Source organism: Ambystoma mexicanum, chromosome 3q, assembly GCF_040938575.1.
Source record: "Ambystoma mexicanum isolate Mex_15411 chromosome 3q, UKY_AmexF1_1, whole genome shotgun sequence".
Lineage (NCBI taxonomy): Eukaryota > Metazoa > Chordata > Amphibia > Caudata > Ambystomatidae > Ambystoma > Ambystoma mexicanum.
The window spans coordinates 779,284,372-779,307,065 of NC_090926.1; the positions used below are offsets into that span (position 1 = coordinate 779,284,372).

The following is a 22,694-nucleotide window of genomic DNA, read 5'->3' on the forward strand; positions in this document are numbered from 1 at the left end:
GTTATTGGGACTTGAACTTTTTCAATTTGAATCGCATGAAGCAGCTAAAAGCTTTCTCCAATTCCAACCACCCAAATATTCCATGGCTGACACACAAGCTGATGGCAATCAAGCACTCACAGAGAGCCAGAAATAACAGCACTTACACAACTGGCCAACTTAACTGCTACGATCAAAGACTGGTCATGGCTGATTCCTTTAGCTAAAACTCTAAATGAAGTAAATCCGGTAGCACATTTTTCATAGTAACAACGAAATATCAATTTGCTCCTGGAATTCCTGTGGGTTCAAACATTTTTCTACATGGCAGGACAAAATTCCCGCTCATTCTGAGATATCGATAATTCTAATACAGGAAACGATGAACACACAGGACTGGGTTATAAATGGCTTTAGAACATTTCTCACTAAAGCCAAGTCTGGCAGGGGAGGGCGACCGGCTGGAGGGCTGGCCATTTGCATTAACAACAGTTTAAATGTAAATTCAGAGATGATTCAAAGTACAGAATTCACGCTAGTAGTGCTGCTTTCTTTATGTAACGATTCGTGGCGTCCATTTTACATAATTGATTTATACTGGAATCCAGCCAGAATATCACTAGAGTGCATGCTGGAACAGTTAAATTCAATTTTGGAGGATATTTACTCACACCATCCATCGAATCATATAATCATTGGAGGGGATTTCAATGCATGCTGCAGTGGGTATGAAACTGCAAGCGTGTCACATGGGCACTCTGCATAACAATCACAGTCACAGGAGAATGGCAACAGATGGAGACAGTTTTTGGAAAGCTGGGACATTTATCTGATAGATTTTGATTCTAACGCAATTCAACATGCATGGCGGCGAGATAAAAGTACCTCCAGAATTGATTTTTTGGCTGCATCACAAAATTTGCTACAGTTAACAGCACTGGCATATACGGTAGATGTACAACTGGGGGATCACTTAATTATTGGCACAAATATTAGTATGAAAGTACCAGAATTAGCAAAGGACTTAGGGTTGGACTTTGTTGAAATTGAACGCCCGGACATCTCCATCAAATGGAATGCCCGATTATGTCGTGAAGTAAATAAAGTAATTAAAGCTTCTACTTCCGCACTAACAAAGTCTAATTGGCATTTACATGACACCAAGTGCATAGAGAAGTTATTCACGGAGACTACTGCATCCACTGTCTTACTAAGAACCAGTGACTTTGATAGATTAAAATCACAGCCTCACAAACTTTGTAATGATGCAATCCTCAAATTGAAATGTTTGAAAAACAGAACTTTACGAAAATTAAAGAAAAGTTGTCCCAATTTCGAAGATTATCTAATACAAAAAAAGAAAATTTGTAATAATTTCACCAACAAAGTTCGTAACATCAAATGGAGTGCAAAAATCAAAAATAATCAAAACATGGTCCTATTTCTATGCACAAACAACAGGAGATCCATATGGGCGATGCTCCGCAGTGGCGTAGACAAAAAATCAGAAGTAATGACATCTCCAATCTCTGCGTCAACTTGGACGACATTCATAAAAAGGAAATACCAACTCCCCCTCGCGTTCCAGCAAACGGATCCATGCAATACGAATTATACAACTGTATCTGTCTGTCCGTGGTCAGAACTAGACATTAAATGGGTGATAAACAATCTAAAATACTCAAAGGCACCGGGGCCCGATGGCATCCCGGCATGTGTCATGAAACAAGATCCTGGTTTATGGGCCTCCATATGTAAAATCAAATATGATAACATTTTTAAATCCAAATCAATCCCTACATCATGGAACACTGCCATAGTAGTGCCCATCTGGAAAAAAGGAATCAGAGAAGATCCAGCCAGCTATAGAGCTATTGCCCTCCTAGACAGCTCAGAAAAAGTATTTTCTATTTTGATTCTAAAGGAACTGGAACGTCACATGAAAGACAAAAACATGCTTTCACATAATCTGAGTGCAAATGCATTGAAATCCAACATCATTATATTCAGTAACTCTAGTAAAAAATATGTCAAATATAAGTGGGCATTAAATGATACTCGAGTTGAATGCATACACTCGGTGAAATATCTTGGATACAATCTATCTAACAACGAGTCGAAAAGTATGTGGAAAGCTTGCATTCAAGACAAGATCAAACCACTATATGAACAAATGAAAATTATATTCAATAGATACTGCGAGTACTCTATGTCTCCTCTATTTGAATACTACACGTTAAAAGTAGAAGCAATAGTGTTATATAGTCTGGACATGTGTTTGATAAACATCGGACCAGAGCTAAACCAGGCTCAATCCGTGATATGGAAAAAAACGTTAAGGCTATCTAATGCAATCCCTAGTGCAGTGATACGACATGAGCTTGGTCTCATATCCCTATCTGCTCGCCTTCACTGGAGGCGTCTTAACAATCTTTCAAAAATGCTTACTCCACCACAAAACTCTCTGTATGAAAATCTGCCAACCATGATCACAGAGAAATCTCCCAAATCTATAAAAAAATATTATGGGGAAATGTTGAACTTCTTATCAAATATCAATGCAACAATTGATGACTTGCAGTTGCGCCCAGCATATGTTAAAAAAAAGCTATATGAACATGATTGGAGAATTACCCTTGAGACCCTTTCAACGCTGACAATGTACACAGAAATAGCACAGTTTATTACTAGATACACCCCAAGAGCAAGATATTTGATGCAATTCCCGGCAAAATTAGAACGGGACACTTACTTACGATTTAAGTTAAATCAGTTTCCGACTATAGAAAAAATCCAATATTGGAGAATCACGCCTGTAGAAATTGCACATGGTGGATGTCGATTCTGTGGCAATCACACCATAAAGGAAACTCTTAAGCATCTCATTGTTTATTATAGGCACTTTGAAACACATCGCATCACTTTCTTTGGCAAAAATAAAACTGATATCACGACACTAGGGAGAGAATGGCTGTGGATTTGTTGCATGTGGGGTACAAATGTAACGCTGATTCTGTCATTGACAAGGTTCTTAAGCATTATTAATACGCAACTTCAACAGAAATTAGTTGAATATAAAAGGCATGGGTGAGACCTGACCTGTAAATGAAGCGCTTGAGCTGTTCTGCAAAACAAGGAAGGACAGCGTCCGACCAGTAACATGGTTAATGTTAAACACTGATAGCAATGCCATAAGGGCAAATGTAATTCATGTGGATTTAACTTAAAAGGCTCCAGTAAATGCAGTAGTTGACCATATGTTGAATTTTAATAAATGTATTCGATTGAATGTATCCTTAACAACGCAAATGGAAATTGTGTGATCTCCCACTATAACTGAAATCGGTGAAACGTACTGTCTGGGCACAGGCAAACAGTTAATGAAAGGCTGGCGTCAACAGCATACATGCAACAGGTGCTTAGTAAAGTAGCGGCGACATTGTAATTTGTGATTATGAAGTGTAAATATGATTTTAGAACTTGTTATATGTAATGAAAAAGATATATGAATTATTGTGAAATTTTGTATATAGCAAACGTTAAATGTGGAAAAAAGAATAATGTGAACAGAAAATGTTTCAAGAAACGCAAAAATTGTTGTAAAACGAACTAAAAACAACAAATATATTTGAAATTAAAAAAAAAAAAAATCATCACGCACAAGCGGCGGATCTCGTGGAATGTTTCAATTCCACCCTCAAAGGCAAATTGGCAAAGATCTGTGCTTGCTAGTCACCCTCTCAAGTGGGTAGATGCTGTGCCCCTAGCCCTAATGTCCGTACATACAGTCCCGCACTCAGGAGTAGGTTTATCACCTTATGAGATAGTAATGGGACGACCTGCCAATATATGGGGAATCCGTAGCCCAAGAAAACTGTCTAATGTCCCTTATCCTTTATTAAGTGATTAGTGTTTGGAGCTTACTAAGAGGTTGTCTATTATCCATAAACAGGTCAAAGACTCTTTGCTTAAACCTCTGGAAGTACCAGGCCACTCTATCCAGCCTGGAGAGTGGACCTTTACAAAACATTTCCAGCATTCATCCAGCCTACAGCCAAGGTGGAAAGGCCCTATGAAAGTTTTATTGGCCACTCAGACTGCTGTAAGGTGTGAAGAACATCGTAACTGGATACATACGAGCCACGTGAAGCAGGCTCCTCTATTTCTGGCAGGGAATACGTCTACTTAGTTACCATGGGAAGAATATGTGCAGAAAGAGACTGATAACTCTCAAAGACTATCTCCGTGCCACGATTCCCCAGGTATCGCGCCTCCCAAAGACATTGCAGGAGTGACAGACGGACCACGGTATAACCTCAGGCCACGGAAGCTGAAGCGACTGTGCTGATTGACATTGCTTCCTTCTCTACTACGGATTGTCCAGGGTGGTGAATACCAGCATATTTAACAAACTGTCTTTGGGGTGAGGCATATGAACACTCCTGAAACTCCCATAACCATTGATTTACCCCATTCTGTTAGGACATTTCCTGTGAAGAGCTCTCTCACTGCCATCAAGAACTTAAACACTGACTTCAACTCCAGAGCCAAGCACAGGACACAGAGGGGAAGGGCAGACATGGAACACCAGCTACTGTGCTGCGAAGTGAAGACCATCCAGAGGGCCTACCTGGACACCAACTTCCTGCATGACAGGGTACTGCAGACTATGCTGAAGGCCGAGGAGGGCTGCCCCCCTCCGCCTCGTACTTCGAGTGCGTGCAAAAAGAGGTGCAGCCCCATATGTGCAAGATTGTGGCCACCTGGATGCTGGAGGTATGTGAAGAGCAGAGGTGTGAAAAAGAGGTGTTCCCTCTGGCAATGACTTATCTGGACAAATTCTTGTCTGTTGAACAGCTTAAAACAACGATTGCAACCCTTTGGGGTCATTTGCATGTTTTTGCCATAAAAAATGAAAGAATCCATCCAATTAACAGCAAAAAAGCTCTGCATCTACAAAGCTAATTCTATCAGACCCTATGAATTAGTGCAAATGGAGCTGTTGACAATGAAACTACTAAAATCGGACTTGGTCTCAGTCACCCCTCAAAACTTCATCCAACATTTTCTTTGAAAAATACCCCTGACAGAGTACACCAAACAGATCATCCATAAGCATGCACAAACTTTCTTGGCCCTCTGCTCTACAGACATCCGGTTTATTTGAAACCCTCAATCCATGCTCACTGCAGGCAGTGTCGCTGCAGCTGTGCAAGGCCTTCACCTCGGCGACAACTACAGTTTCCTCTCCCAGCAGTGTATTACGCCCTTCCTTTCACAAATCATCGAGTGCAATCTGGATTGTTTACAGGTTTGCCAGGAGCAACTTGAATCGCTCCTAGAATTGAGTTTACACCATGCACAACAACACAATGGGCCTCATTACAGGTCGAGCGGTCTGGAATTAACAGTGGCGGTAAACCCGCCACCACTGTTAATTCCGGACCGCCCAATCCTGAGTCCTGCAGGCGGGAAGTGATCTTCCCGCCAGATCTGACCTGGCGGGTTGAACACCTCCCACCTGCAGGCGGACGTGGAAACACCAGCACCATCACAAGATGGTGCCGGTGTTTCCACTTCCCCATTGAGTCCTATAGGACTCAATGGGAATGGGGGATTTACACCATTCCGCCTCCGGGATTCCCAGGACACCAGGGTCGTAATGTCCTGGTATTTCCGGGAGTCACGGAGGCGGAATGGTAATACGAGTCCGGCAGTAACCAGGCGGTTTTACCGCCGGACTCGTAATGAGGCCCAATGTCTCGGAGTGCAAGAGAGCTGATGAAGAGGATATCCTACCTTGCACTCCAACTGATGTACGAGACGTGAACATTTGAACATTTAAAGGGACTTGTGCAAATCGATTGCAAGCTGTCTGAGCAATGGTGCTTTGAATGTGAAAATCACTGCTTCCTCCTCCGCTTTCACCTCGCACCGCTAGTGGTGACACTGGTTATCTGTCACACGCCATTGTCCAGGAAGAAGAAATATATGAAACTGTTCCGTAACTATGGTCTAAAACTCTTATTCTAGAACTAATGTTCATAAGGGCAGTTTGTGGAAAATTGATTTTATATGCCCATTAGTTCTTACAATGTAAACTACTAAAACCATTTATGAAAGTTTTTCTTACTGAAATTACCAGGCCTAACTTGGCAATGAATACTGTCTGCACGATGCACAAAAACTCACTTACTTAGCTAAATGAGTAGGTAAATGGCATGGACTTTATACGGGTTAGTCTGTACATTAGGTCATCACAGACATGATGTGGTTTTGCTGACTTTGATCAAGATGTTTCCTTAAGTAACTGCAAATTGCAAAGGCTATGCATAAATAAAGCGCTTGACACAAACTTCCCTTTTTTTCGCAAAAGGAAAGCTGCTTGTGGTTTAGAAGCTGAACTCTCACACAGAAGCACGTATAAGCACATGCTATTTTAATTGAGCTACTATGAATCATAAAACATGTGATATGTCTGCTGACGTACAATATGTATTTCCGCATATAAAATCTTGACACAGAATAATTGTGCAGAGTTAACATGATGGTAATAATTGTGCAGTTAGCATGATGGTGTGACCATGCAATGTCTGCTTTGACGTTATGTCTGGAATTAAGGTATTTATATGGGACCAATTTGTATTGTCATTTGAGAGAGACAGCGACAGCTTTGCTATTGTGTCTTTTCCCACTTCAGTGTAATAAATGTGGTTTTGCTACAATGCCAACTTAAAAAAACCTCTGTGTTGAAATCTCAAACTGCCTTCCATTTATTCTTCCAAACAGGTTGAAACCAAACTGCATTTGTAAATTGTTTACACTCTCACTTCCTGTGGGAGTGGTGTTGGCTGAGTGGCAGTCCCTGTGACCAACCAGTATGGTTCGTCATTCGACCTTATTCCCCATAGCCACTTTTTGTGATTGGCTGGCTGTCCTATGACCACCCCCCCTCCCCTTTCAAAGGGGTATTTAGGTTCTGCTCTGGCCCAAACTCTTGCTAGTTTGTTCCTGAACTTGGGGGTGGCAGGTCTGCCGACCTGTTGAAGGAGTTTTCCTGACGATTTAGCCATTTTTAAAGCTCTCACTAGGCAACACTTGCTAAGTGCAGTGGCTTGGGTATATTCCCGTTTGTTTTTAATCTGCTATAAGTCCAGCATGGATGTGTTGGAAGGCTCCCAAGGTACCCCCTGACCCCGCCATATCCGCTGGGTTGAGACCTCTAATTTGGAACAGTTTCTGGGACATTTTACTGAGCATACTGTCATTTACGCCACGCTCCACCTCTTGGCTGTGGGCTGCTGCAGGCGTCCAGAGGGGCGCAGATAGTTAATCACTCCACCAGATAGTTGCCTTGGAATGTCTGATGGTCCCTCCAGCCATTGTCCACGTCCTGGGATATTGCCGCAAACCACTGGCAACTGTTTGTTTGGTATCTCATGTCTTCCAGAACTCTTTTCCATGGGATCTTTCACTCGGGATTGAAGGCAGATATCCTAGAAAGAGCCTTTCTTCTTGTGTAGCTGGAATCATTGTTGGTTCAGTGTGCAAGGCCCTGGGAACAGGATCTTGAAAAACGCACCTGTGGAAAAGAGCCGTTCACTTACAGGTTGTTTTGGGTCACTGAAGCCATTTCAGCTGAAACCACTGACATGCGTATCTACCATAGGCTCATGGGAAGGGCGATTACTCACGATATTCACCGCTAGGCGTCCACCTGGACTATGGTAGAGATTCCTTGAAGGCAAGTCTTTACCGCAATTTCCCATAGATTTAAATTGGGTGTCCTCCTGTTCTGCAACTTCCTCAGGGGTCTATCTTCCAACCTCTGGAACTCTTCCTTGGGGTTTCCAGGGGCCTTTCCTGGGGTCGATCGTCACAGCATCTGCACATGCATCCAGTAGTGTGGATGGGCCTTTACCGTTTCTCATCACTTCATATGGTGCTGTGAACTGACACTGGAACTCTCCTTAAAGTGACTCTGGGTACTGCATATTTTTCTTGAATCCCCTCTAGGGTTCACCATTTTTGTATTTACCCCTGTGTTTGTATTCATTTTAAAAAACCTCCCACTCATTTCTGCTATGGTAAATGTACTTGAAACACCTAACTTCAACCAGTAAGAAGGAGTCCATTTTCCCATGAAATGTATCGTGAAGGAAACTGCTACTGAAATGTTTTTTGATTCTTGGAAGATTTTGCTAAGGTTTAATATGGGCCCATGGGCCCTTCCATTCGAGGGGATTGGGTCCTCCGACGTATTCCATATCTATGACAGGTAATCACCACAGCCGTGCTGCTTCTGAAACTTTTTTTGGGGTCTGCGTCCATGACGTCGATGCGCCGTCGTCGAGGACCTCCTCTGACGTCCTCCGATGTAATAAGTAGGACGCACGACGCCCGTAGCCTCAGTTCCGTTTTTTCCGCGAATGTGTTGCTTCGTGAATCTCGGTTACGCCTCGACTCTTTGGAGTTCTGTTCTTCTCGGTTCTTCGAACCTGTTCGTTTTTGTATGAAAATCCTTCGTAAGAAGATGTCTTCTACTTGTCTTCGACCCCGCGTCCGGGCTTCAAAAAGTGCGGGGGGTGTGGGGCCAAGATGTCGGTGACGGACTCGCACGACGCCTGCCTCTGGTGCCTCGGGGAGACCCACGACACGGATGACTATCGACTGCCAGTCGCTCACGTCCAAAGCCTTACGGGAACGTAAGAAGAAGTTGTCGGTAGGTCGGGTGTCCAAGCCCCGGAAGTCGAAGTCTGCGGGGCTTTCGATGGATGATTCGAGAGGTGACTCTCCGCGTCGTCGTCGGAAGTCTCGTGGGTCTCCTTCTAGGAGTCGGTCTCGCCACTCCTCTGCCTCTTCGAGGCATTCTCGGAAGCGCCGACAGCAGTCGTCTTCCAGGTCCTCTTCTGAGGACTCTGCCCGGCACATCGCTTACCCCACCAGCCGTGCGACGCCGGAGGAATGGGATTCCTTCGGGAAGAAAATGCTGGCGATTCTTGAGTCGCAGGGTACTAAGCCATCCGCGCCCCCGAGTGGGGTCGGCCGTGAGAGGTCGAGAGACACCGCTCGCAAGAGTGGTCAGCACGAGACACGGGAGAGGTCCCGTTCAGACAAGGGGACTCGTTCTCGACGTACCCGTTCCAGGTCCCGGTCCTTGACGCGTTCGAGACCGTGTGCACCTGTGATGTCTTCGAGGAAGACATCAACGCCTGAGGCGTCGAGGGCGTCAACAGGCTTTTGCGAGGCTCTGGCTCCGAGGAAGTCGTCAAAGCCGTCAACGCTCAGGTCGTCGAAGGACACGCTCGGAGCTCCGGCTTCGAGGACTGTGTCGACGCCGTCGATGCTGGCGGCGCTGCATCTGATGTCAATTTACTCGACGCCGATCCCTGTTCTCTCGACGCCGGCGCCGATTCACTCAACGCCCTCGACGCCTTTCGAGGCCGGGGTGTCGGAGGTACCCCGTGGCACGGGGAAACCCCCTAGAAAGGCTCTGGTTAAGAGCAAGCACTCTCGGGTGCCTTCTTTTCACCACCTGGAATATATTTCGGAGGTGGATGAGGATTCTGATGGCCTGGTTCCTAGTCAGGTTCCAGATGAGATGGTCTCGGGCCATAGCCAATTTGACGATTTGAGGCAGTCACTGCATGATGACAGTGGACTGGACACCTCTCCGGAGGTGGAGTTTTGTAGGCCTGAGCCTGGCTCTCATGCCGATTCCTCGTACCGGCGCCTTATGGCTAGGGTCTCCGAGTACTTGGGATGGTCTGCTCCCCCAGGGGAGTTTGTGCAGGATGATCTCACGGACATCCTTGATGTTGGTCCCCCAAATGACCCGGTACTGCCGTTTCATATGGCTCCACAGAGAAGGGTGGCAGCAGCTTGGACTGCTCCGGAGAGTCTCCCGGCGGTGGGCAGGTCCTTGTCGCGTAAATACCGTCCAGCCAGTAGCGACCCCTGCTACTTGACCAGGCACCCCACTCTGCAGAGTTTGGTGGTGCAGGCGGCCACGGCCCCGGCAAAGCAGGCGTTGTACCCTACCATCCCTCCTGATAGGGACGACAAACGTTTTGATGGCTGGGCGAAGAACGTGTTTTCTTCGGGGAGTATGGCGCTTCAGACGGCCAACTCGAAATGTGCCTTGTCTCGTTTCACACACACTCTGTGGAACTGTGTTGCGTTAGCGGCTGAACATATTCCCGAAGGGGACGGACGGGATGGTTTCCTTGCTATGGTCCAGGATGGTAAGGATGCCATGTGTGAGTCTGTTCAGTCGGGTTTGGACACGGCTGATTGCGTCATCAGGTCCATGGCGGCGAGCGCCGTGATACGCAGGTTTGCGTGGTTGCGGAAGTCGGGGTTTGCTCCTGATCTGCAGTCCCGGCTCCTCAACATGCCCTTTGACGGTGAACACCTTTTTGGCAGCAAGGCTGACGAGAGCCTTGAGAGGTTGCAGACCTCCAAAGCTGTAGCGAAGTCGTTGGGCGCTGCAGTTCGCCAACCTCTGCCTTTTCGTCCTAGGGGACAGCAATGGAGGGGTGGTTCCTTTCGCTATTACTCGTCCTTCAGGTACCGGAGGTGGACGACAGGGTACCCGTGGTGCCAAGGCCGCTCTGGCAGTTGCCTCTTTGCCCTCAGGTAACGCTGCAGCCGCTACCACTCAGTCATGAGGCCATGTCCCATGGTTCGCCGGTTGGGGGAAGGCTGGCGCAGCATCTTGTAGAGTGGCGTGCCATTACTTCAGATGTGCGGGTTCTGGAGATCATAACCCACGGCTACTGTCTTCCCTTTCGGCAGAGGCCTCACGACAATCCACAAGGGAACCTCTCTTTGAAGAGTCCGGATCCGCTCCTTGCGCAGGAATTTCAAGCACTGCTGGAGAAAGGCGCCATATAACTGGTGCCTGTAGCGGAGAGGAACAAGGGATGGTATTCCCCTTATTTTTTGATTTCGAAGAAAGACGGGGGATTGAGACCCATCATGGACTTGGGCGGTTTGAACAAACTCCTCAGGAAGGACAAGTTCGAGATGGTTACTCTCTCTCAAGTCCTCCAGGCCCTTCATCTTCAGGACTGGTTGGTGTCTCTCGACCTCAAGGATGCTTACTTCCATGTGCCGATCAATCCCAAGCACAAGAAGTACCTGAGGTTCGCAGTTGGCGACTCGCACTATCAGTTTCGGCACCTGCCGTTCGGATTGACCTCCGCCCTGAGGGTTTTCACCAAGCTCATGGTGGTGGTGGCAGCGCATCTCAGGAAAGGGGTGGATTCACGTCTACCCCTACCTGGACGATTGGTTGATGAGGGCACGCTCTCCCGAGCAGGTCCAGGATCATCTGTCAGTCACCTGCCACTCCCTTCACAGGCTGGGCCATGCACTACCTCAACAAAAAGGGGGGGGGCAGGGTCACTTCCTCTGTGCAGGGAGGCGATGCAGCTCGAGTTCTGGGCCATCCAGCAGGAGGTTTCGATCTCGGCAGTTCATCTGGCCGGAGACGAAAACGTGACGGCGGACGCTCTGAGCAGGCAGAGCACGATCTCTCATGAGTGGGAGTTGGCTCAGGAGATTCTCCTGGAGATCTTCTCCCTTTGGGGGACCCCTCAAGTGGATCTCTTCGCCTCCAGTGTCAACCGGAAGTGCGAGAGGTTCTGCTCGCGGGAATTTCCTCCAAAAGGAGCCTTAGGAGACGCGTTCGTGGTGGAGTGGTCATTCCCACTGCTGTACGCGTTTCCTCCAGTCCCCGTCATCCTGCAAGTGCTGCGTAGGTTACGGAAGTTCGGTTCCCGGATGATCCTCATTGCTCCGGCGTGGGCTCGGAGGACGTGGTACCCGGACCTTCTCGACTTGTCCATCTTTCCTCCACATCGTCTTCCCTACCGAGACGATCTGCTCTCACGGGAGCGGGGTCAGGTTCTCCATCCAGAGGTCAGATCCCTCAACCTTCACGCTTGGCTTCTTAAAGGTTAAGGTATAAGGATTGGGACCTCCCTGAAGACGTGATGGAGGTGTTGCTCTCGGCCCGACGGCCAGCAACAAAGTCTCTGTACCATTGCTGTAAGTTCTGCGACTGGTGCAGAGTTCAGAATGTGGATCCTTTTGCATGCGACATCCCCATGGTTCTGTCCTTTTTACTTTCTTTGGCCCACAGGGGCTTGCAAGTGGGTAGCATTAAAGGTTACCTGGCGGCGCTGTCCATCTTTAAGCGCTCGTCTGAAGAGTGTTCCTACTTTAAAATCCCTTTAATTTCACAGTTTCTGAAAGGGCTCACTAATGTGTTCCCTCCGTCGCCTTTCCTGGTGCCCGGTTGGGATTTAAACCTTGTTCTCAGGTTTCTAACGGGTGCTCCCTTTGAGCCTTTGCACTCTTGTCCGTTGAGACTGTTGACTCTTAAAACTGTTTTTTTAGTTGCGGTCACTTCCGCTTGCATCGTGAGTTACAGGCACTTTCAGTTAAACCTCCCTTCACTGTTTTCCATAAGGACAGGGTTGTCCTTAGAGTCCGTCCTTCTTTTCTTCCAAAGGTAGTGACGGAATTTCATTTGGCCCAGAAGGTTGTTCTTCCGGCATTTTATCCTCCTCCGCATCCTGGGAAGGAAGAGGAGAGGCTCCATAGGCTTGATCCTAGGAGAGCTTTAAGCTTTTATGTTTCACGCATGTCCCGGGTCAGAGTGGACGATCAACTCTTTATTGGTTACGCTGGAAAGTGTTTGGGACAAGCTGTGGCGAAACAGACTTTGTCTCGCTGGATTATTTTGGCCATCTCGGAGTGTTACCGCTTGGCGGGTAAGGACCCACCGGCTGGCTTGCAGGCCCATTCTACCAGGGGTATGGCTGCATCTACTGCCCTGCAGAGGGGTGTTCCTATTCGCAACATCTGTGATGCAGCCACCTGGGCTTCAGTACATACATTTGTACGTCACTATTCCCTCGATTCCATCCGAGAACAGGATCTGGCCTTTGGCAAGGCGGTCATTTGCTCTGCTATTTGATTGGCAATTCTAAATTTTGATTTTAAATTCTTTCCCTCCTCCTTGCTCCGATACTGCTTTGGGAGTCTGTCATAGATATGGAATACGTCGGAGGACCCAATCCCCTCGAAGAACAAGTCACTGTCTTACCTAGTAACGTTCTTTCGATGGGATGGTCTGACGACGTATTCCATATCGTTCCCTCCCTACCTTCCCCGCTGCAGAATTTCTTTTGCGATTGCAGCTTACGTTCCGCAAGGCTTTGTGTCTGAATAATGTCACACGTTCTAGGGGAAAAAACTACAACTGAGGCTACGGGCGTCGTGCGTCCTACTTATCACATCGGATGACGTCAGACGAGGTCCTCGACGACGGCGCATCGACGTCATCGACGCAGGACACAGCTGTGGTGATTACCTGTCATAGATATGAAATACGTCGTCGGACCATCCCATCGAAAGAACGTTACCAGGTAAGAAAGTAACTTGTTCTTCTGAGACTTTAATATATGATTTTGGCTGACAGGGCATTAAAACAGTTATACAGACCTAGGAGGAATAAATTAATGGTGCAATGTGTTTTAGGCCTAAGGGATATTTCTGCTGGGATAAATTATGTTTTTCTTTTTAATCCCATACCCTTCCATATGTGTTAGGTGCTGAGCTTCAGGTCTAGGGCCTTCAACATATATCAGGGTTGGGATGTGTCTTGAGGACATCACACGTAGTTGCAGACTTTTGGGTACTTACGGACAAGTTAGGTGTTGTGTTTCCATGGTCGCTCCCTGTTAGTTTATTTGATTTTGATCTGATTTGCTTGTATAGCGCACTGAACCCTACGGTGGCTAGACGCTTGGCTTTGAAGGAGTGTTACAGAAAAGTTACAGACATGTTATACATGAGTAGGTACAGAAAAAGGTACAGTAGTGAAAAAGGCAGTATACAATAAATAGTGAGAATCAGAAGAGTGCTAAGGTTTACATGTGCAGTGGTATAAAATGTACATATTTACTGAGATAAGTAGGCATAGTGGTTGTAAGAGGAGCCAGGATTTCACTTTGAATCGGAATGCTAGGAAGGAAGGTTCGTCTCGGAGCGCCGGGGGCAGGGTGTTCCATGATTTTGCTGCTAGAGTAGGGAAGCTAGTTCCTCCAGACATTTGGAGTCTAAATTTGGGGATGCTCAAGCAGTGGGCATATTTGGTTCTGGTGGGCCTTGAAGTGTTATTCCATACTAATTTGTCAGCCAGATATTTGGGGGTAGTATTGTTGAGACATTTGTGTGTGATCATGAGTGTTCTGAAGGTGATTCTGTCCTTTATGGGTAGCCATTTGGCCGACTGTCTGGCTTGGGAGATGTGGTCAAGACGTGGTATATTGAGAGCTGCTCTAAGAGCGTTATTTTGCAATATTTGATGCTTTTGGATTTTTTGTTTACTGGTGCCTAGATAGAGGGAATTGCAGTAATCGATTTTGCAAAGTATAAGGGCCCTGGCCAGTGTGATGCAGCTTTGTGTGGACAGGAATGGTCTGCAGGCAGTTATAAGCTTAGTGGTGTAGGCCGATGAGGAAGCTGTAGAGTTTACTTGTCTAGAAAGAGACAAAGTGGAGTCGAGATAGACCCCTATGGTTTTGGCATTGTTGGAAACCTTGACGACATTTCCATCTATATTGAAGGCGTTGTATTGGGGGTGAAGTTTGTTAAGGCGTTGTCTGGATCCAAAGAGTAGAAGCTCTGTTTTGTCGTCTTTAAGACACAAGCCATGCTTGGCCATCCAGTCTTGTATTTTGCTGTAGATTTCACTGAGGCGGGAAGAATCGGTCTCATATGTGCCAGAGAGAGTGATGAGGATCTGAGTATCGTCAGCGTAGTTGGTATAAGGTACATTCATGTCGTCTAGAAGGTCGAATACGATCTTGGTAAAGATGTTATAGAGAGTGAGGGAGATGCAGGAGCCTTGGGGAACGCCGCATGTTATGGGCGAGGGGTCTGCTGATGCGGTGTCTGAAAATACCCTCATGGATCTTTCGGAAAGGAAAGATTGGATCCATTTGGCTGCGTTCGGGGAGAAGGAAGCTGATGAGGTTAGGTGTGAGGTTAAGATGCTGTGGTCAACTAAGTCGAAGGCCGCGGAGAGGTCCAGGAGTAGGAGCAGGGACGGGTGGCCTTTGTCTTTTGCCTCATCCATTTGGATCTTCATATCAAGCAGGGCAGTCTCAGTGCCATGTCTTCGTCTGAAGCCCGACTAATGGAAGCCTAGAAGGTTGTGGGATTCAAGGTGGTTCTGAATTTGAATATATGCAGCTTTGTCAAGTATTATTAGCAGGAATGGGACGGCAGTGATGGGGCGGTAGTTTGTGGGAATGTTGGGGTCTAGGGTGGGTTTCTTAATCAGAGGTTTGACCCAGGCATCTTTGAGATTCTTGGGAACAGTACAAAAGGCAAAAGAATAATTGATCAGTGATGTGATGAAGGGGGCAAAGTCTTTGGCTCCTTCTTTGATGATGGAAGCGGAGCAGATATCTCCTTCACATTTGGAGGGTTTAAGACTGGCAATTATGGATTCAGCCTGTGTGGTGGTGACCGGTGAGAACAAAGAGGTTGGGATTTTTAGGTTGTGTATTGTGGTGGGCAATGGTGGAGCCCTTGGTAGCTAGGAGAGTTCTCTTAGTTTAAATTTTGGTGTGGAGTAGTGTTGTTTTGTCCAAAAGTGCCTTCTGGATGTTAGCACACCATGAGGCGTCTTTGTGACACGTGGCCTGTGGGGGTGTGGGGGATACCAGTTACCTGAGGATTGTGAAGAGTTCTTTCACATTTGAGCTGGCATTTTGCTTTCTGTTAAATGTGTCGCTTTTAGTTTTAATGATGGCTGTTTTGTAATTGGTTGCAGCTGTTTTGAAAAGGGAACATATTTTGAGGAGTAGGGTCTTTAATCCATTTGTATTCTAGTGATCTTTTGTTTTTTCTAAGTGCTTTTAATTCTGGGGTGAACCATTTGTTTATGTGGCTGGATTGTTTGGCTTTCCTGGTTTTGAGGCTATATGGTCAAGTGCTAGCAGAAGATTTTTGTTGAACAAGTCAACTAGTGTTTCTGGGTCTGACCCACTGTCAGAGATGGGATTGATGATGGGTTGAATGAGGGACCAGAGGGTCTCCAAGGTGATGGACATATTGTTTCTAGTAATGGCTGGGAGTGCTTGGGCCTGCGTCGACTGGGCAAGATGGGAGGCTTTTAGTTCAAAGTGAATGATGTGGTGGTCTGACCAGGCACACTGGGTATTGGATAGTATGTTGAGGGTGCAGTTTAGGTGACCGACCCAATCAAAGGTTCTACCTTTGCAGTGGGTGGGCTCCGAAACGAGTTGGTTGAATCCTATGTTGAGAAGGGATTGTTCTATCGTAGCGGCGTGGGAGTCTAGTGGTTCTTTGAATCCTAGATTGAGATCTCCTAAGAGTAGAATTTTGGAGGATTGTTTAGTTTGGTGTGATAATAAGTTAGAGATGTCTTCTTCGAATGTTCATGATAATCCTGGGGGCCTGTAGATCAAGTGTATTAGTATTGTGCTTTGGGAGGAGATGGGCAGTTTGGCGGACGGGGAAGGGCAGCGAAGTGAATTCTCGTAGGCCTAGTTGTGATTTGGAAATGATGGCAATACCTCTCCCTTTGCTAGTAGTCCTGTCTGTTCTCATGATGTTGTAGTTTTCTGGTATAGCAAGCATAAGGTGAGGACCAGCTGCTGGATGGAGACAGGTCTCTGTGATAGCAAGGATATCTAGGTTGTTGGCTAGTATGAGGTTTCCTATTTCCAAGGCGTGTGCAATGAGGGATCTGCTGGCATTAATGAGGGCACATTTCAGATTAGATAAGGGGGGTAGTGGCAGGTTTTGGGAAGGATATGGCCTGAGTGTATGCGTGCAGTGTTTATCGAGTCGCTTGTTGTGGGGACGAGTGAGGAGCTGGGAGATTTAGGTTTAGTGGTGTGTGGTGAGGTGCGATATCCTAGTAAGTGGTTTCTGTGAGTGGTGTTGGGCAAATTGTGTGTGATGTGGAGGGCTGCGGGGTAGTGTGGCGCAGTGGTAGGGGAAAGCATGTTTGCGTTTAAGTCTATAAGCATTGTAAAGGTGATGTGGAGGACAACTAGAGTGCGGATGATGTCAGGTGCCATGGAGGTGGTATGCCGTGATGGTGGTGCGCTGCGGTTGGGTATGTAGTTAGTTTGCCCTCTGTGCTGCATAGAATGTATGTAGGTCAGAGAGTCTAGTGTAAGACTTAATTTCGCAAGAGGGCGGACTTGCTAATGTGGACGGAGACCTTAAAGGCAGTGTTATGTTGGATGCTCACCTCTGGTAGAGGGCACACAGAAATATTGGGAATAGGAGAGTCCTTCTATAGGCATTACTGTTTTTATGCTGGTATCCTTTTAATACTGTGTATAAATGTCTAAAGTACTTATTTAAACTGATAGTTTTATATGAGTGACATTATTAAACTATATATTTGCCAGTAAAAAAGTGTGGTGTATTTTCTAGAGCTATGTGGGTGGAGTAAATTTCTCATTCAAAGTGCCTTGTAAGTGTGTATGCTGTTGGGCTGGATCACTGCTGGATTATTGCCCTGCGCCCTTGCAAAAACACTGTATGGACAAGAGGAAGCCGTACTGACTTCTAAAGAGGAGAAACTCTGCCTGGATCAACAAAGACTTACAGACTCATACGACCAAACATCATTGCGTGCCGAAGCTCTGCCCCTTGCTTCCCAGGAGGCTTACTTATACTGTGGTGCACGTGCATTTCGCGCTCGCACTCGAAGTGCCTTGTAAGTGTGTGTGCTGTTAGGGTGGGAGGGTTCCGGCGGTCACAGAAGTCATAGTGTACCCTGGAAGATTGGCAAGCATTTTGGATATAAGGTAATGAAGATGATTAAGTGAACCAACCTCGTAGAGGCATTGCCTAAGCCGTATTACTACCAAAAGCTGAGGACCGATATTAAAGTCACTCAGCTTGCATAGTATGCTGAAGTAGGGTGGTGCTGTTTCGAGGTTGTTTAGAGCTCAGCGTTTTTTTTTTGCTTTTGCTGCTTGCCTGCGGATTTATCGTTACAATACGGGGTGGAGGTAGGGCTCTTTGGTCTTAGTACGGTGCAAGAGGCAGTATTGTGCTTGCACTGCCGTGACTCCCACTTTGGGGTGTGATTAAACATCAATCATGGGCGATGGATTAAGAAGTGGTCAAACTCCATTTGAATCAGGTTTGCGCTAATACTAAAACCATGATGAGCGCAAATGTGCAACCAGAGGACTCGTGGCTGCTTAATTTGTCAGATGACGAAGTGGAGGAATATGATCTTCCGCAAAAAGTTAAAAAAGCACTCCTCCAGAGTTACCACTCTCTAAAGATCAGGGAAATATGCTGCATATGCCTCAAACTATTGCTTCAACTTTCGATGGGCACTGCCCTGGTTTTTCATCAAGCTACCCTATTACATTTGCGCTACATGAGGTAAATGATGTGGATCACAAATCCTTGGGAAATGTTAAAAACAGTGACCGTAAGGAGACAGAGAATAATGGGGGATGAATGTTTCAATAATGATATCTCTGACTGTTCAATGCTACCGCCAGTGATTCAGGTGGAATTAGGCAGGCGTATGAGGTGATTGCTGGGTCCCTCTACACCAGTTACCCAACGGAGATCAGGTATAGAGAATGTTGTCCTCTTTAATAAACCCCCCTCCCATCCTACTGTGTTGCCAGAAGGTGTAGATGAGCAATCAGCGCACGTAGATGCTTATATCACCTTCCCTATGGATCCTATACCTCTAGCTGGCCCACCTATTCAAAAGGGCCAGTTCGACAGTATTGGATTCATTGAATAGTACATCTTTTGAGCAAATCAGGCTTATGGAACATGGGATAGATCATCAATCACCGAAAATGGGGACAGGTGGTCTTGGATCAGGGGCTGTGGCTGCTCCTCCGCTTCTTGAGGAATCCCTCATGGGCACGAATTTCCCAGTAATGACGCGCATACTATATTTGCATGCTAAGCGCCATGAGCAAACCCACTGGGAGATTCGTGTTATGAAGAATTCTTTGATGGAGATAATGGGAAAATTGAGTAAAATTGAGCGATTCCTGTTCACTTGCGACACAATGTCGGCACTTGCTGCTAAACCTTGATATGAGGTTGGTGGAGTGTCAAAAGCCTCACAAGCCCTTGGATGGGAGTGTTGCCCTGTGGCAGAGCATAGCTCTTATGCAGAGACTATAGCTCCCCAAAATATGAGGAAGACCTCACTGGGGTCAAGAGCGGATGAATTATTATCCAAGACGGTTGCTAACAATACGGCACAAACTGATAAACTTACCAAGAAAATAAACGATTTTAGGGTGGCCAAAGATCAATTACCAGATAAACTGCAAAGGATGTGGTGGGCAGTTTTGGTCCCTCATTACGCACCAAGGGGCTTGATAGCCCATGTGCCCTTACAGAACTCATTGCTCTTGCCGATAATAAAGAAGTCCAACAGAAACAAATTGTATAAGATTTGTATGGGGCCAACATTGACTAACCTCAGGTTATGCCGCCAACATGTAAACAAAAAAGATTGGCCATCCGAGCACAAAAAAGAAACGCTGTTAAAAAAGCTCAGGCTTGTGCAGTAAAGAAACTCAAAAATCAAAATACCAAAAAAATTTGTACCTATCCAACAATTATGCCATTATTGATCTCCATCAACTTGATGAGGAGTCTAAAGCACTGTTAAATATTAATAGTGATAACAAGGGTCGTGTCCCAACCAAAAGAAAAGTAGCCTGGAAAAACCGATAAAAAATAACACTAACTCACCAACTCGTATTTATGAGATCAGTCCCACTGCCAAAGCTATGGTAAATGTGGAGTCCGAAAAACTTCTGGCCCCCCCCACTAATTAAACATAAACAAACTGAGTTATCCATGTTTTATCCTATAACCGGGATGAACCACAAATGTGATCATTGGAATCACTGGTGGACAGGGGCCCAGTAACATGGGAACACAACCAGATTGCCTAAGCAGGGGTAGTGGATGAGATTTGATGGCTGCTACTCCTGCTCCGGCATCAACTCCATTAGAGACTGTGAAGGGGAATCGAACTCCATTTAAAGATTTAATTCCAAGGGGGGGGGGGCAAATGGACTGATGGGAATTTAAGTGGTAACCTAGCTCCAGCCACTAATGCAGGGGACGGCGAGACAAGGACCATTACGCCTCAGATACTGTTATATGGGGCGAAAACAATACGATTGGGAGGAAAGTTGAACCTCAATTACCCCTTACCATGATGACGTATGATTCACCAACCATAATGAGATGGGAGATAAACATGGCATGTGATGGTAACATTCGTCTAAATTGATCCTATATGCTTAAAACCTTTCAGAAAATACCCTCCCTCAGAACACTCAGATCGTATGATATAGATTGGATAAAGCTTAGCTCAAATAACAACAACCGCATGATATGTAACTACAATTCCCATATCATTATGTAATTAATATGGGATCAACATGACGACTTTACATATAGGCTTAACTCCTGGGAAGGCTCACAAAAGGCAAGGCCCTGTGTGCCCCTGTTCGCCACAGGGCACAACGAAGCCAGCAGAACCTCTTGGACACCCGAAACTTTCACCTTTGCAAAGTAGTACTTTAACGCTTCTAAACATCCTGGGCAGTAACGTTGCATCGGTAAACACTCTTCATATCTATATGCCTGTCCATAACAGTGTTCATTTTCTAATTTCTTCAATGTTCAAAACAAATTATTGCACACTTTTAGCATTACTTCATGCTTGACAGTATATCAAAGTAAAGGGTACTTGAAACATTTCCATATAAATCACAATTCAAACAACAAAGTAACATTTTCTTCCCCCGTGGGTACATTTCCTATTATTTTAAGAGAAACTTTAGTCCATATATCAAACTTGTAACTGGCTAGCAAGCCAATAGTCCTTTTGTTTGAGGGTTTCTCTAATGCACTACGCTTTTCGGGCTCTGAATGCCCTTCCATCAGGTGCGGATCAGTACCTTGTTTCAGCATAGATTCTGGAATACGCTGAAACAAGGAAGAACAATCAGAGCCAGATTCAATTGCAAAAAAGCAACACTGACACGTTTACCCATTCTATATCTAATACACTCAGACCTGCTGATATACTGTACCCTACACCGCATAGCTTTGCATATGAGTTTTGTATTACCTCTAACATAGTACACTTACATAGTTAGTCGCTCTTTGTTATACTCTACTCAACTCTAGATTTGCCGATATACCATACCTTTATACTGTATAACTTCTGCATACCTGTAATCTTACACTGCTTCTACATGGTATTTACACCTTACTGCCTTTACCCGACTGTACCAAACTTGCCGTTGTTACCCGATCATGTTTATGTTAAGCATTTATATAGCGCACCAGGTACCCTCGGGATTAAGGGCGCTTAAACACAGAACTCAGACAAAAAAGACACACAGACCAGAAGAAAAGGAAGTGGGTTGGCCGAAAACCCATCCTAGAGGTGCATGAAGTCAGATGCTAAGAAAGACCCCACTATGAGAAAAGAGCAGTTTTCAGGCCTTTCTTAAAGACCTCGATGGATGCAGTAACTCTCAGTATAGATGGAAGGGAGTTCCACTTCTGGGGAGCTGCAGATATAAAGCAGCATCCCTTGATTTCTTAGTTTTCAAACGCGGGACAATTAGAGTGTTGGTTTCGTCCGATCTGAGAGTTCTTGTGTTGTTTTAGGAATGGTCACTTCTGTAAGATACGTAGGCATAGTTCCGTGTACACATTTGTGTGTGATGAGGAGAAGCCTAAAGGCAACCCTAGTCTGGTCAGGTAACCAATGTAAACTTCGGCGTGCCTCCGACACAATCTCTTCTCATCAGGCATTTCACAATTCTGACTGCTCCATTCTGCACGACCTGGAGTCGATGAAAATCCGATAATGGCAGGCCAACCAGAAGGCTACAACAATAATTGATCTTCGATCCAATAATGGCCCTTGCCAGTGTTTCAGAGTTTGTTTCTGACACAAATGGTCTAAGGCAGCAGAACAGCTTGATAAAATAAGAAGCCGAGGAAACGAGGCTGTTCACTTGTGCCTTCATGTTCAAGTTCTTATCTATATAGATGCCCAGCGTTTTAACCTTGTTCATGACATCTATTTTACAGCTATCCATAGAAAATGATTTATAGCTTGGTCCCAGCTTCTCCAGTTTATTCTCTGAACCAATTAGTAGAGCTCGGTTTTCGAGCTACTGATGGCCAAGCCATTTACCACCATCCAATCCTGATTTTTTAAAATAAATTTAATTGATCCGGCATTCGTCCTCCATGTGTGATCCTGATATGGGGATGGCGCACTGTGTGTCGTCTGCATAATTTGCAAATATGATCCCTTCTCTTTCCAACATCTGGAAGAAGGGAATCAAAGATATTATAAAAGCAAGGCGACACACAGGCTCCCTGAGGAACACTATCATCTATTCATTAACTGTGCATTATATAGCGCCTTATGTTATACTATTGATCTATTCCACTATGTCTACTACTATCCTCAATTTACGTACCGCATGCATGTTTATCTTACTAAATACTCTAATGTGCATCACTAAAACCTTTACTTCCCACTACTTCGATCCCATGTGCCTGAACAACTCTACAATGTTTACATATGCTGCTCTACGCCCACCATAACC

The 22,694-nt window shown here is 45.7% G+C and overlaps 1 protein-coding gene and 1 pseudogene across 1 annotated transcript in view; one reads left to right on the forward strand and one right to left on the reverse strand.

The window, feature by feature from the left end:
- NUP85 (nucleoporin 85) overlaps positions 1-22,694 on the reverse strand; it is a 977,524-nt gene that overhangs the window by 333,627 nt on the left and 621,203 nt on the right. The gene's annotated exons all lie outside the window — the stretch shown is intronic.
- Positions 4,559-5,816, forward strand: LOC138581921 (G1/S-specific cyclin-D1-like; annotated as a pseudogene).